The 15,254-nt window shown below is 39.8% G+C and overlaps 1 non-coding gene across 1 annotated transcript; it reads left to right on the plus strand.

Moving 5' to 3' along the window:
* The first annotated feature begins 319 nt into the window (after positions 1-319).
* LOC114680469 (U6 spliceosomal RNA) lies at positions 320-423 on the plus strand. The gene has a single exon (XR_003732692.1). It is a non-coding gene; the product is annotated as a U6 spliceosomal RNA (small nuclear RNA).
* The last annotated feature ends 14,831 nt before the right edge of the window (positions 424-15,254 follow it).

Here is a 15,254-nt window from a genome sequence, read left to right on the forward strand (position 1 = left end):
TATCAACAACAACAACAAAATTTACCCTCTCAGGAAATGATAGGTCAAATAGACTAAAAAAAGTCTATTAGATTTGAAAAGATATGATTTAGGTTAACTATGTTAACATTATTGACATTTACAGAACACAATAACCAACAACTCCAGAACATACATTATTTTCAAGGGCACATCAGATATTAACCAAAATAGACCATATGCTGAGCCATAATGTAAGTCTCAATGCATTTCAAAAAGACTTAAATTGCACAGATAATACTCTCTCCACATGGAAATAAATTAGAAATCAGTAAATGAGAGATACATGTAAAATCCACAAGTACTTGTTACAGCAGCACATAGGCTAATACTGGAATGATGCAGAGATTAGCCTGACCCTTGTACAAGGATGACATGCAAACTCATGAAGTCTCCCCTTTTTTTTTAATCCACAAGTTCTTAGCAATTAAAAATAAAAACCTCTAAATAACCATAGATCAGAAAGAAAAAATATCACAGAGAAAATTAGAAAATATTTTGAACTGGATAGTATTGCAAACATAACATACCAAAATATGTTGGATGCAGATAAAGCAATGCTTAGGAAATTTAGAGTTTTAAATGAGTAAGAAGAAAATAAAGATTTAAAACTTACTGATATGTGTTTCCACTTTAATAAGATAGAAAGAGAAAAGAAATTTAAACCCAAAATAAATTGAAGGTAGAAAACAATATTAAAGCCAGAATCAATAAAACAGAAAAAAGAAAATAAGGGAAACCAACACGATCAAAAGTTACTTCTTTGAAAAGATAAATAAAATTAAGAAACCCCTAGATAAACTGATCAAGACAAAAAGGGAAGAAATAACAGTATTAGTAATGAAAAAGGGAACATCACTATAGAATCAACAGACAGTGAAGGATAACAAAGAAACATTTTGAACAAGGTTATATCATCAAACTCAATAACCTAGATGAGATGGGCAAATTCTTTGAAAGATAAAAATTACAGAAACTAATGCAAAAAGAAAAACTCCATTAATATTTAAAAAATTGAATTCGTAGTTTAAAACTTTTTCCTAAAGAAAACTCCAAGTCCAGTTGGTTTTATTACTGATTTATTTCAAACATTTAAGAAATAAATAATGCCAACAGTAAACAAACTCTTTCAAAAGAGTATGAAACCAGTAAGGTACAAGAAAATAAAATCATAGACAAATAATTCTCAGGATTATAAATGCAAAAATTCTTAACAAATTGAATTAGCAGCCACCAAATCAAATTTAGTCATCATAAAAAAGATAATGTACCATGGCTAAGTGGGGCTTACCACAAGAATGCTAGGTTAGTTTAACATTTTGAAAATCAATCAATATAGTTTATCATATGTACAGCGTTAAGGAGAAAAATAATTTTATCATCTCAATAACTACAGAAAAAATAATTGTTAAAATTTAATATTTTATAATTAAAACTCTCAGCAACCTAGGAATCAAAGGAAACTTTAAACTTAGACAAAGCCCTTTTAAAAATCCTTTAATTAACATCACACTTAAAGGTGAAAGACCAAATGCTTTCTCTCCAAAATCAAGAACAAAGCAAGAGTATTGACTCTCACCACTTACAGCCAGCATTGTACTGGAGGCCCTATCCTGTGAAATAAGGCAAGTAAAGTAAAGATAACTTATAAATATTGGAAAAGAAGAAGTAAAATTTTCTCTACTTACAAATAAAGAAATTCCTGAGGAACTTACAAAAAAACTCACTGTTAATAAAATATAAACTTTGATCAAAGCCTACAAGGTCAATATATAACAGTTAATTGTATATATACTAGCTAAAAAAAAAATTAAAAAATTAAATTCAAGAACTGTCACTTACATGATCAGCAAAGAACATAAAATACTTGGTAACGGGCCGGGCGCGGTGGCTCAAGCCTGTAATCCCAGCACTTTGGGAGGCCGAGACGGGTGGATCACGAGGTCAGGAGATCGAGACCATCCTGGTGAACACAGTGAAACCCCGTCTCTACTAAAACTACAAAAAACTAGCCGGGCGAGGTGGCGGGTGCCTGTAGTCCCAGCTACTCGGGAGGCTGAGGCAGGAGAATGGCGTGAACCCGGGAGGCGGAGCTTGCAGTGAGCTGAGATCCGGCCATTGCACTCCAGCCTGGGCGACAGAGCGAGACTCCGTCTCAAAAAAAAAAAAAAAAAAAAAAAAAAAATACTTGGTAACAAATTTGACAAAATTTGTTTAATATCTCTACATATGGACTGGGTGCAGTGGCTCACTCCCATCATCCCAAAATTTTGGAAAGCTGAGGCAGGAGGCTCACTTGAGGCCAGGAGTTTACAACCTGCCTGACAACATAGCGAGACTTCATCTCTTAAAAAAAAAAAAGAAAAAATAGCCAGGTGTGGTGGCATGCACCTGTAGCCCCAGCTATTCTGGAGGCTGAGACAAGAGGACTGCTTGAGCCAGAATGTCAAGGCTCCAGTAAGCCAAAATCATGCCACTTCATTCCAGCCTGGACAACAGGCTGAGATCCTGTCTTAAAAAATAAAATAAACAAATCTCTACATATAAACTTGAAAAGCATTGCTGAAAGAAATTTTTAAAAGCCAGACCAAATGGAGAGATATACCATGTTCATGGATGATATATCTCTATACCCAAATTGATCTATAGTCAATGTAATCCCAAACAAAATTCCAGCATGTGTTGTTTTGATTTTTGTTTTTTTGGTAGAAATTGAGAAGCTGATGATAAAATGTACATGAAAATGCAAAGGACATATAATAGTAACAGCAAAATAAAACAAAAATATCTTGAAAAAAAGAACCAATTTGGAGGACTTACATTGCTGGTTACTATAAAGATATTATAATCAAGACAGTGTGGTATTGATGTCAAGATAGGCAGATAGTCAAATGGAACAGAACAGAGTCAGAAATGAATTTAATAATAAATAGTCAATTACATTTTTACAAAGGCACCAGAAGAAATGAATGGAGAAAAAATTCTTAAAAAATGGTGCTGGAACAATTGGATATCCATATGGGAAAAAATGCATCTTGATGTTTACCTCATCACATACACAAAAATTAATTTGAGGTGGATCACGACCTAAATATAAAAGTTAAAACTACAGAGTCTCTAGATAAAGGAAAATACTATCATGAACTTGGAATGACAAAGATTTCTTAGCTAAAACAAGAAAAGCCTTAACCATAAAAAATTGATAAGTTGTATTTTATCAAAATTAAAATCTGCTTATTAATAGGTCTATTTAAGTAAATGATAAGGAATGTTACACGTTAGGAGAATATATTTGACAAATAATTTATAAATACAATATGTAAATATCTCTTGCATCTCAATAAGAAGAAGATAGTCCACATAAACAGGTGAAAGGTTTAAACAGATACTTCGCAGAAGGATACGTAGCATGTGTAAGGATGGTCAACATTAACACCTATCGGCCGGGCGCCATGGCTCAAGCCTGTAATCCCAGCACTTTGGGAGGCCAAGATGGGCGGATCACAAGGTCAGGAGATCGAGACCACCCTGGCTAACACGGTGAAACCTCGTCTCTACTAAAAAATACAAAAAACTAGCTGGACAAGGTGGCGGGCGCCTGTAGTCCCAGCTACTCGGGAGGCTGAGGCAGGAGAATGGCGTGAACCCGGGAGGCGGAGCTTGCAGTGAGCCAAGATGGCGCCACTGCACTCCAGCCTGGGCGACAGAGCGAGACTCCGTCTCAAAAAAAAAAAAAAAATTAACGCCTATCAAGTGATCAAGGAAATGCAAATTAAAACCACTACACTCATAATAGAAGAGTTAAAATTAAGAAAACCATACCAAGTGTTGGCAAGGATGTAACTCTCATACACTGTTATAGGGAATGTAAAATTATGTAACCACTTTGTTTTTTTCCTTTGGTTTTCCTCTTCCCTTCTTTTCACAGGTATTGATAGATAACCACTTTGAAAAACAGTCTGATCGTCTCTTGAAAAGTTAAACAAACACCTTCATATAGTCTAGCCATTCTACTCCTAGGAATTTACACAAGAGAAATAAAAACGTAGATCCAAAAAATTATTGTACAAGAATATTCATAGATTTGTTTATAATTAGCCAGAAATGAAAAAAAAACAAATGTCGATCATCAGAAGAATGGATAAACAAGTTGTGGCACACCCACAGTCAAAAGGAATAAATAACATTAGACTCAAAAATATGGATGAATCTCAAAAAAAAATTGTGCCGAGAGAAGCCATACAAAAAAGGGGTACAACATGTGTAATTCCATTTATGTAAAATTCTAGAACAGGCAAAACCAAAATAGAGTGGTAGAAATGAGATTGTAACCTGGGGCAGAAGTGGGTGTAATTGACTGTAAAGAAGCATAAGGAAACCTTCTGAGGTGAGAGAAATGTTCTATATCTTGATTAGGGTGGTGGTTACACACACAGGTGTGTGCATTTGTCAAGACTTGCCAAATTATGCCCAACAATATGTGTGTCTTTTTTGTATGTAAACTATACATTATAAAATCATAAAACTAATTTAAAAACAACTAGAATATAATATTTTACTCACTAGAATAATTAAAATTAAAGATATAAAATGTCAAATATTAGGATTTTCCTGGTAGGAGTATGAAATGGTAGAACTTCTTTGGAAAACTGTTTGGCTTCTTATGAAGGTAAACACCCATCTACCAGATGACTCAGCATTTCCACTTGTAAGTATTTGCCCAAGAGAAAGAAAAACATAGTCTACAAAAACACTTGTACAAAAACACTCATACCAACTTCACTCGTATTTGCCCCAAACTGGAAACAGCCCATATATCCATCAACAGGAGAATGGGTAAGTAAATTGTGGTATTTTCATGAAATGTGACACTATGAAGAAAGAGGAGGAGGAGAACAAGGAAGAGGAGGAAGAAGAAGAAAAACAGGAAGGAGGAGAATGACAATAAAATATAAGCAACGACATGAAAAAAGCTCAAAAACAATGTAATGAAGAAAAGAACCTAGACGTAAAGAGAATCATATAGTATGATTCCATTTATGTTAAATTTTATAAAAGGCAAAGCTATTCTGTGATGCTAAAAATAAAAATAGTCCTTGCTTCACGTCGTGCAGGGAAGAGAAAGAGCTGATAGAAAAAGCATACGTTTTTGCTGTCATGAAAATGGTCTCTATGTTAATAGATGTGTGATTTAGACAGGTATCTACATTTGGTAAAACTTATCAAACAACACACATGATCTGTGCATTTCACTGAATATAAAGTAAAACTCAACTTTTAAAAAAGTCATAAAAATAGAAATTAACTTCCTAATGCTCATGAGCCAAAAAAAGAAGCAATAAAAATTAGTTTAAATAAATATAGAAAACATTTTCAAACTATTTTATAACGAAAATAAGTACAGGAATGTGACTGAGGCAGCAACTGGAGAGAAAATTAATAACCTTGAACATCTATATTAGAAACAAAAGTCTGGGTACTGTGGCCCATGCCTGTAATCCCAGCACTCTGGAAGGCTAAGGCAGGAGGATCACTTGAGGCCAGAGTTCTAGACCAGCCTGTGCAACATAGGGAGATCCCATCTCTACAAAAAATAATAATAATTAGCTAGGCATGGCGGTACATACCCATAGTCCCAGCTACTTGGGAGGCTGAGGGAGGAGTTCAAGGTTACAGTGGGCTATGATTGTGCCACTGCACTCCAGCCTGGGCAACAGAGCAAGGCTGTGTCTTAAAAAAAAAAAGTAAAATGAACTAAGTATTCAACTTAAGAAGTTTGGCTGGATGCAATGTCATCTATAGTCCCAGCTACTCAAGAGGCTGAAGCGGGAGGATCTGCCTGAGCCCAGGAATTTGAGGCTGCAGTGAGTTCTGATAGCATCTGTGAATAGTAACTACACCCCAGCCTGGGCAACATAGTGAGACCCTTCTCTAAAAAAAAAAAAAATTAATTAATGTAAAGAAAAAAAGTTTAAAGAAGTGTACCAGAACACATACAAAGAAAGTAGAAAGGAAATAATAAAGGGTAGAAATCAGTGAAAAGGAAAGTTTAGAATGGAGAAGACGATGAAAACCAAAAGTTCCACACGCTCTTCTTTAGGAAACAACAACAAACCCTATGCAATATTGATCAAGAAAATGAAAAAATGCGTAAGTACAGAATATTAGCAATGGAAAAGGTGACATTAAAAGGAAATATTATGAAAATTTGATGCCAATAATTTTGAAAACTTAGATGAAACAAACTAATTCATAGGAAAACATAACTCACTGAAACTGACTTAAGAAGTAAAAAACCTGAATAGGTCTGAAACCATTCAAGAAATTGAATCAGTGGCTTTAAATATTCCCACAAGGAAAACACCAGGCCCACATAGTAAGACCTACAAGCAAATTCTACCAAAACACTCAAAGAAGTCAAAATTCCAATCCAACACAAACTCTTCCTGAGAACTGAAAAAACAGAGCTCATCCCCTAACTTAATTTATGAGGACAGAAAATCCTATTACCCAAAGCGGAAAAGAAAATACCTAAATAGATGCAGAAAGGGCATTTAGTAAATTAAGCATCCATTTACAGTTTTTGAAAAGTCTTATCAAACTAGGAATAAAAGGGAACTTTTAGATCTAATAAATAGTATGTACCCAAAATGCCCACATCTTTCAGAAAGCTGAAGCAGTGGAAGTATTCCATTTAAAAGAACCAGACATGGCCAGGCACGGTGGCTCACGCCTGTAATCCCAGCACTTTGGGAGGCAGAGGCAGGTGGATCACGAGGTCAGGAGATCGAGACCATCCTGGCTAACATGGTGAAACCCTGTCTCTACCAAAAATCAAAAAATTAGCCAGGCGTGGTGGCAAGCGCCTGTAGTCCTAGATACTCGGGAGGCTGAGGCAGCAGAATGGTGTGAACCCGGGAGGCGGAGCTTGCAGTGAGCCGAGATCATGCCACTGTGCTCCAGCCTGGGCAACGGAACGACACTCCGTCTCAAAAAGAAAACAAACAAACCAACAAACAAAAAGAGAACCAGACATGACGTGCCCCCTGATATGATGCAACGGAAAGTACACACCACCACCTATGAAGTTGACTTGTCAAAAAAAGAAAGAAAACAAAAGAAAATTACCCGAAGTGTAATCAAGCCTCTAGAACTAACTTCAGTTTAGAGGCAAGAGCTCCAAAGAAAGAAACATGTTAAACAACTCAATTTTTATGACTGGGGAGGTGCTGCCCAGTCAAACCCTGTAAAATCCAGTTTCTTCAACAAATAAACACATGAGAAATGAGAACAGAGGATGTTAAAGATTAAAAGAGACTTAAAGTTAATCCTCAAAAGTTTATTGAAAAAAGAGGACTTAAGAGATACATAACCATATGCAATGTGTGAACTGTGTTTAAATCTTAATTAAACAAACCAACTTATAAATAAAAGTGGGGTTTTTTTGAGAAAATCATAGAAATTTGAATGCAGATTTTATTACTAGATTATGTTAAGAAATTATTGTTGCTGGGTGTGGTGGCTCATGCCTGTAACCCCAGCACTTTGAGAGGCTGAGGTGGGAGGATTCCTTGACCCCAGGAGTTAGAGATTAGCCTGGGCAACATAGGGAGACCCCTTCTCTACAAAAAAGGAAAAAATTAGCCAGGTGTGGAGGCGCACACCTGTACTAGTCCCAGCTACTTAGGAGGCTGAGGTGGGAGGACTGCTTGAGCCTGGGAGGTCGAGGCTGCAGTGAGCTGTGATTGTGCCACTGCACTCCAGCTTGAGCGACAGGTGAGACTCTGTCTCTTAAAAAAAAATACATACATACATACACACATATATATGTATACATAGGCAAACTTTAAAGACAAAAAATAATAATACAAACAAGTATTTTAGTAAGAAACAAGGAGGACACAAGGCTTCTTTGTTCACTATCATGGGGCCTCCTGGGGGACCAGGCTGCTGGTTCAAACGTCTACACTGCACCTCCCTGGCTTCCACATGTACCATTTATTTTTCCCTTGTTCTTTATTGCTCTGGGCTTAAATCCTGTCCATCCTGCAAACCCAGCTCAGACGCTGCCTATAGCAGGTAGCTGTTGTGTTAGTTTACGAATATCCACACCCTCTTCTTCAGGTAACAACATGCCTATTTTCTGTTTATCTTCAACTTTTATTTTAAGTTCAGGGTACATGTGCAGGATGTACAGGTTTGTTACATAGGGAAACATGTGCCGTGGTGGTTTGCTGCACAGATCAACCCATCACCTAGGTATTAAGCCCAGCATCCATTAGCTGTTCTTCCTGAGGCTCTCCCTCTCCCCACCCACCCCTTGACAGGCCCCAGTGTGAACAACAATCCTATTTTCTTTTGGATAAACACCTTTAATAACTTCATGCGGTTCAAATGGGGCTGACCTCACCAACCACTTTCCCCCAGGGGTGGGCAGGTGACTCAGGTCTGACCAGTGATAATATCACCTTGATCGCAGGAACAGGCTTTTTACCCAGGCTGAACCAATTAGCCAAAGAGTGTTCACTCCCAGAATTTTGCTGGAAGTATTAGAAAAGAGGCACTTTGTCTTCTCTGGGTTGATAATTTAGAAGACTGAAAGCCTGGAGTTGTTGTGGCCATCTGTCTGAATAGGAGAGAAGACCCTACCTCAGAAAGAAGCCACCATTAAGAAAAGTAGAGAAACAGAGCCTGATGCCAATATTAGAGTTTCTGAATACAGCCATACTTCCCCTGCGCTAGCCAGTCTCCTTCCTCAATCGTGCAGGATATTCATTAATAAAAGGCCCTGGGTGAAGGGAGAGATAGAAAGAGAGAATAAGAAAGAGAGGGAGGAGAGAGAGAGAATGAGAGTAAGAAAGAGAGAAAGGCAGAGAGAAAAACAAGGAAGGCAGGAAGAGAATGCATTGTCTTTAGAATCAAGAACAAGACAAAAGTCTACCTGCATTCACCACTTATTCAATACCGAACTGGAGATCTTATAAATTTCAATAAAGAAACATAAATGGTAAAAGGTACAGAGGGACTGACTCTATGGTATCTGGCCCCAGAGGGGCAGAGGATGCTTAACTTAGAAAAAGAAAAGTAGGCCAGGCATGGTGGCCAATGCCTGTACTAGCACTTTGGGAGGCCAAGGCAGGTGGATCACCTAAGGTCAGGTGGCTGGCTAACATAGCGAAACCCGTTTCTACTAAAAATACAAAAATTAGCTGGGTGTGGTGGCAGGCACCTGTAATCCCAGCTACTTGGGAGGCTGAGGTGGGAGAATTGCTTGAACCCGAGAGGCGGAGGTTGCAGTGAGCTGAAATCGTGCCACTGCACTCTAGCCCGAGTGACGAGAGTGAAACTCCACCTCAAAAAAGAAAATGAAGGAAGAACTAGGAATCTGATGGCTTCTTTAGTAACCAAGAGGAAGAACATTCTGGACAGGAATAGTAGGAGCTATTCCAAGAAACTTTCAACTATTCAAAAATATTTATTAAATGTCTCCTGTATTTCGAGTATTCTAATGAAAAATGATAAACAGAACTGGATTATGCAACCAGTCTGTCCCTGTAATTAGTGGCCTGTGTATGGTTTGTACTCTACAATTATTTCCATCTTTGGGAAGGAATGATTTGTTGTATTCATGAAAGATGGTCAGTGATGACTTATGATGGGGAAGGAGGGGAAAAGTGAATAGAAAGCAACAGATAAATATAAAGGAAAAAAGCTAGAAGTCCTTGACATTAGCAATAAAAAAAAAAAAAAAAATTCGCCAGATGCAATGATTCACACCTGTAATCCCAGCACTTTGGGAGGCTGAGGTAGGAGGATTATTTGGGTGCAGGAGTTCAAGGCTAGCCTGGGCAACACAGTGAGATTCTGTCTCTACAGAAAATCAAAAAGTGAGCTAGGCATGGTGGCGTGTGCCTATAGTCCCAGCTAAAGGCAAAAGGATTACTTGAGTCTGGGAGGTAGAGGTCAGGGGTAGGGAGAGAGCAAAATTTCGGAGCCTCTGAGACCTGGAGAGATAACGCGAACATACAAGATTTAACAGTGAATATGGCTATAGGGGCATTCAGGAAAGAATCCCTTAACCCAGTATTTTTCAGACTTGCTTAGGAAGGGAGCTCTTAGCTGCAACTTTAAACATCTAAAGTAGATTAGGGAGGGCCATACAGGGGGCTTTTAGGGTTCTGACAATATTTTATTTCTTGACCTGGGTGAAAGTTACACAGGTATTGGCTTAATAATTATTTTTCAACTGTACATACATGCGTATGTTTTTGTTATTTTCTAAAAGTATGATATATTTCACAGTGTTTTATAAGAAGGGGCTGGGGAGCTCTGTGTTTAAAGAGGCTCTCTGTAGCAGCCCCCAAGGCACCTACTTAGAACCTGGAATTCCATGGGAAATATCCTGAAAATGTTAGTGACCACAGCAAGTCAATCAGAACAGGTCTGAAAATCCAAAGCGGAGTCTGGGAGGAGTGTGTGTGTCGAGGCAGCCTAAAAGCATCCTGAGAAGTGAGATGTGATAAACCAGTTCCGGAAGTGTCCATAGGAAATGGAGCCACTGTCTGGGTCCAGGGTCTAAGGACCCCCAGTTCCGACGGAAGGGCGGGCTTGTGGAGGCAGTGGGAACTAGTTTTGTTTTTCGAGAACCTGGAACGCTGAGAGTGAAAGGGCTTTATTCCAGGCTGGGGGTGGAAGTTCACACGGAAGAGGAATGAGGAAGGGAAACAGGGGCGGCTGATGAAAAGCGTGATTATCCTGAGCCGGTTCCAAGCTAAGCCAGTGACCCAACGCAATGCTGGGAATGCACTGAGCTGTGACCCACTCATATCTCATAACCTCCCCACAGCACAGAGGGCAGATCTGGGTGGGAGGACAGGATTACCAAGGTCCTGTCTTTGAAAACACAAGTGCTGTTGTGTTTGGATGTGGGTGTGTGAGCATCAAGAAAACACCTAATTGCTCTAGAATCTGGGAACCGCATGTTTGGGGATGGCCCAGCTGGGTCCTCGAAGGGCCCCAGGTCCTCGCAGAACCTAGTGGGATGGGAGACCTGGTGCTCTCTCAGCTGTGCTTACCCTGGGCCGGACCTAGCAGAGGATCCTGGGCCCATCCCAAAGACCAGTGTGGACCAGAGAGGCGGTTTATGTATTTATCATGAGCACAACTTCCTTCTAGGCTGGGCACAGTGGCTCCAGCTGGTAATTAATCTTAGCACTTTCGGAAGCTGACCCAGGAGGACTACCTGAGGCCAGGAATTCAAGACCAGCCTGGACAACATTTCTACCAAAATAAATAAATACAATAAAGATTTTTTTAAATGACTTAAACTTCTAGAGACCAAATATCTGTATCTGTTATCCAGAGAGGCTACCTTTTCCAATATTAGAGTGCCCAAGAGACTGATCAGAAGTCACTGTGTTACTTTGGAATTTCTAGCCCCTTCTGATCTTGACACTCTGTGATAAAATACAGGAATTACTCACCTCCATGCCTCACCATGTTGTCGCAAGAACTGAGACAAACAGCATGTATCTTGGTATTTCTGACGGTTTCTTCCCATCAGACAGGGAGTCCACAGGCCAGCTCCACCTAGTCAGCACATGAGTAGCCTGTGTGCATTTAAAGAAGGGGGGCAAACATTGTCCATATCTCAAAACGCTCGTGCCCTTGACTGCATCTTCACGTCTTCTCTCTCTTATTCTCTCCTTCTGTATCTCTCTGTCTCCCTCTTTCTCTCACACACATGACGTGATGTATGTTCAATGATATTTATTGAAGCAGTCTGTAATAGCAAAAGATTGTAAATTAACCTAAATTTCCATTAACAGGAGGCTACCTAAATTATGATACATCTCTCTAAGATGGAAAATTATGTGGCTGTTAAAAAGTAATAAGGCGAGCCGGGCGCGGTGGCTCAAGCCTGTAATCCCAGCACTTTGGGAGGCCGAGGCGGGTGGATCACGAGGTCAGGAGATCGAGACCATCCTGGCTAACATGGTGAAACCCCGTCTCTACTAAAAAATACAAAAAACTAGCCGGGCGTGGTGGCGGGCGCCTGTAGTCCCAGCTACTAGGAGGCTGAGGCAGGAGAATGGCGTGAACCTGGGAGGTGGAGCTTGCAGTGAGCCGAGATCGCCACTGCACTCCAGCCTGGGCCACACAGCGAGACTCCGTCTCCAAAAAAAAAAAAAAAAAGTAATAAGGCAACTCTTTATGTGCTGATAAGGAATAATTTCAAAAATACATTTAAAAAGTTAAAAAGTTTAAAAAAGCAATGTGCAGAAGAGCTATCATTTGTGTGAAAAGTATAAATATATGCAGTTTAAAAAATTAATGTACAAGCCATGCTCTCGTTCTGTCACCCAGGCTATAGTGCAGTGGCAAGATCATAGCTCACTGCAGCCTCAAATTCCTGGGCTCAAGGGATCCTCCCACCTTCGCCTGGCTATTGGCACACACCACCATGCCTGGCCAATTTTTTAATTTTCCGTGGAGACGAGGTCTCTGTATATTGCTCAGGCTAGTTCCAACCTCCCAGCATCAAGTGATCCTTCCTCCTTGGACTCCCAATGTGCTGGGATTACAGGCATAAGCCACCACGCCAGGCCATATGCATAGATGTTTTTAAATGCTGAGACTACCTTTGAAAAGATCCATAGAAGCCTGGTAATAGCAGCTGCCTTCGGAAAAGGGAACTGAAGATCAGATGAAGAAGGAAGAACAACTTTTCCCTGTATATTCTTCTGCCCCTTTTGAATTTTGTGAAATTTAAGCAATCTTTTATATTTTAAAATATAAAAAAGTAAAGAAGGCAGGCTGCTTTCCAAAGCAAGGAGTATTTACATTTAATCCAGTTTGGGGAAAGCCTAGGAATTCATCAGTCCTCATTAGGAAGTACAGCTTTCTAGGGATCATGCATCTGGACCCCACCCCAACTCCAGTCTTACTTCCTTGGCCAGAGCAGCAGAATCTCAGAGAGATTCTTACTTCCTTTTACTTTCTTCTCTTTTTCAAACTGATTCCCTTCTTTTTGTGCTTGTCATGACATCGTGTTCATTTCAATATACTTTCCCAATATGCTAACGTTTCCAGCCTGACTGCTTGTTTCATCCTGATTATAGTTCACGTTGGCAGCCCCTGTGGAGCCAAGGGCAGGCTGGTTGCACCCACTGAACCGCTGTCTCTTTTGGGAAGTCCCTCCCTCTGCTGCTTTAATTCTACCTCTGGTGATTCCTGTAAATTTCAGTGCATAAATAGCCCTTTTGTCATGTAAGGGTTCTGTTCTTCCTGTTGACTTCATCCTCAATCCCTTTTTCTTCTAGACCTTGGGCTCATTTCCTTGTGTGTCCTATGATTCCCTTTCTGCACTTCTTAGTTACTCAAATCTCTGACCCTTTCAGCTAAGTTCTCCCACCCTTATCATTCACCAGTGCCAGATCACAAAGCCTCCCAGATCACTCAGGTTTCAGGTAGGAGGTTATCATAAAAGACCCCTAAGATCCAGCAATTCCAATAAGACAATGCCAGACCATGAGTCTACTTTCCTATGTATCTCCCGTCCTTCATTCTGTAAACCAAAAATAAACTTCCAAACCCCCTAAACAAAGGAATGGACCCCTCCTCTCAGCCAAGGACATTCCAAAATTAACCTGAAAAACCAGTTCAGACATGATGGGAAGGGGGAGTTGGACATACCTCATCATACCCTCCTCTCTTTGAAATTCAAGCACAACCACCAGCATTCACATTAAAACAGAGATCTTAAAACTGATAGAACAGGCCACGTCAGATGGCTCACACCTGTAATCCCAGCACTTTGGGTGGACCACCTGAGGTCGGGAGTTCGAGACCAGCCTGACCAACATGGAGAAACCCCCATCTCTACTAAAATTACAAAATTAGCCGGGTATGGCGGTGCATGCCTGTAATCCCAGCTACTTGGGAGGCTGAGGCAGGAGAATTGCTTGAACCTGGGACGTGAAGATTGTGCTGAGCTGAGATCATGTCATTGCATTCTAGCTTGGGTAACAAGAGTGAAACTCTGTCTCAAAAAAATAATAAAAAAAAAACTGATAGAACAGACTATTTGTAGCAATAAGATACATCATGTGACAGCAGGTTCTGAAAGAAATCAATGTATTTTACCCTAAATATATATATCTGTTATGAATTTTGAAATGGTCCTGCAAAGCTGTCTCTTGTGGGGAAAATCTACATTCTGTAGAGAATCCTCTTTCCTTTCCAGATCTTTCCCTGATCCAGGAGAGAATTAACTAAGTGTCTGGTATCTTTTTAAGTCTGATTAAAAAAAAAAAAATTACAGTGTATTCTCTCTGAAGCCTGCTGCCTGGAAGCTTCATCTACATAATAAGAACGTCAGCCTGCACAATCCCTTATCTTAACCCAGACACTCCTTTCTATTGATTCCAGGTCTTTAGATAATAACTTAACTCTTCCAATCAGAAAACATTAATCTAGGCTGGGTATAGTGGCTCACACCTGTAATCCCAGCACCTTGAGAGGCTTAGGCAGGTAGATCACTTGAGGTCAGGAGCTCGAGACCAGCTCAGCCAACATGGCAAAACACTGTCTCTACAAAAAAATACAAAAATTAGCCAAGTGTGGTGGTGTGCACTTGTAGTCCCAGCAACTTGGGAGGCTGAGGCAGAGAATCACTTAAACCCAGGAGGCAGAGGCTGTAGTGAGCCAAGATCACGCCACTGCACTCCAGCTTGGGGAACAGAGAGAGATTCTGTATCAAAAAAAAAAAAGAAAAAGAAAGAAAAGAAAATCTTTACCCACCTATGACCTGAAACCCTTCCCAACTTTAGGTTGTCCTGCCTTTCTGGATCAAACCAATGTATACCTTATATGTATTGATTAATGTCTTAAGTCCTCCTAAAATGTATGAAACCAAACTGTAGCCTGACAACATCGGGCACATGTTCTCGGCCATAATCACTCATATTTGGCTCAGAATAAATATCTTCAAATATTTTACAGAGTTTAAAATTCCAACTTCATGAGTCAGGGAACTACTTACCTTTTGATCACATTTCTTAACTGACTCTTTCTGGGGAGAGACTGTTATAGAGTGGAAAGAGTTCTGATTTGAGCTGGAGAGATGTTGGTTTTGTAAAAAAATATATATAAAATTCTAAGGCTCCCCGAACTATCTGAATGGATCACTCCTCTCAGCCAAAGGCATTCCAGAATTACATAAAAATCTTGGTCAG

Source organism: Macaca mulatta, chromosome 8 (assembly GCF_049350105.2).
Source record: "Macaca mulatta isolate MMU2019108-1 chromosome 8, T2T-MMU8v2.0, whole genome shotgun sequence".
In the NCBI taxonomy this organism is placed as follows: Eukaryota; Metazoa; Chordata; class Mammalia; order Primates; family Cercopithecidae; genus Macaca; species Macaca mulatta.